The sequence below is a fragment of the Arvicola amphibius genome, chromosome 13, assembly GCF_903992535.2.
Source record: "Arvicola amphibius chromosome 13, mArvAmp1.2, whole genome shotgun sequence".
Lineage (NCBI taxonomy): Eukaryota > Metazoa > Chordata > Mammalia > Rodentia > Cricetidae > Arvicola > Arvicola amphibius.
In genome coordinates this window covers 42,575,933-42,576,728 of record NC_052059.1, presented here as the reverse complement: position 1 = coordinate 42,576,728, position 796 = coordinate 42,575,933, and the positions used below count along the sequence as shown (strand labels likewise).

Sequence of the window (796 nt, the reverse complement as noted above, 5' to 3'; positions counted from 1 at the left end):
CAGCTGGCTTTCATTTGGGTCTTACTTATGGAAGGATCCAGTGGGAGGCGAGAGGCTAGAAGTAAAAAATAATAATTGGAGTGTTCTTGTCTGCTCCCAGATACTCGGTCACTGGCAGCCACTCCTGCTCAGTTCCGGGAAAACCATTTCTCTTTCCTGACTCTAGGGTGTAAGGAGCTTACCATGACTGCTAGGGCCTAAGGGCCTCGGCATCTCCGTTTGTCTTCCCAGCCTTGTTCAGGCCTCCCTAAGTGTCAGGAAAGCTCACTCAGCTGACCCATGTGCAATGAAACTGAGGTTCGGCCAAGACACTGACCTCGGATGCCCCTCTTGGGTGCTATTTTTTTTCAAAGACAGGGTCAGGTTTATAGGGCAGGGGCAATTCCAGGATCACAAAGGTGGTTTTCCCAGGGCAAGACCATTACACTCTGGATGTGCCCCATGCAATTTCCCCTAAACATGAGAAATTTCACTGCATGATTTGTGGTAGTGGGGGATGGAATTCACACTGTTCCCATTAAAAAAATATATAGAAAGGAAGGAAGGAAAGAAAGAAGGAAGGGAGAACTGAAAGAAAAAAAGAAAAAGTCTCACTATGTGGCCCTGGCTATCTTGAAGCTCACTATGTAGACCAGGTTGGCCTCCAACTCAGAAATTTGCTGGGCATCCAAAGGACATTTTTACATCCTTCCTTTTGTTCCTATAACATATTTTACTTACCTTTGTCGCAGTCATTTTTACAGGCCGTTTCAAGGCTAGTCCACCTCGCCATCTCTCTGTGGATTATTAGCTCATT

The 796-nt window shown here is 46.1% G+C and overlaps 1 non-coding gene across 1 annotated transcript; it reads left to right on the top strand.

The window, feature by feature from the left end:
- The first annotated feature begins 361 nt into the window (after positions 1-361).
- On the top strand, positions 362-518 carry LOC119800530. The gene has a single exon (XR_005283033.1). It is a non-coding gene; the product is annotated as a U1 spliceosomal RNA (small nuclear RNA).
- Positions 519-796: the final 278 nt, after the last annotated feature.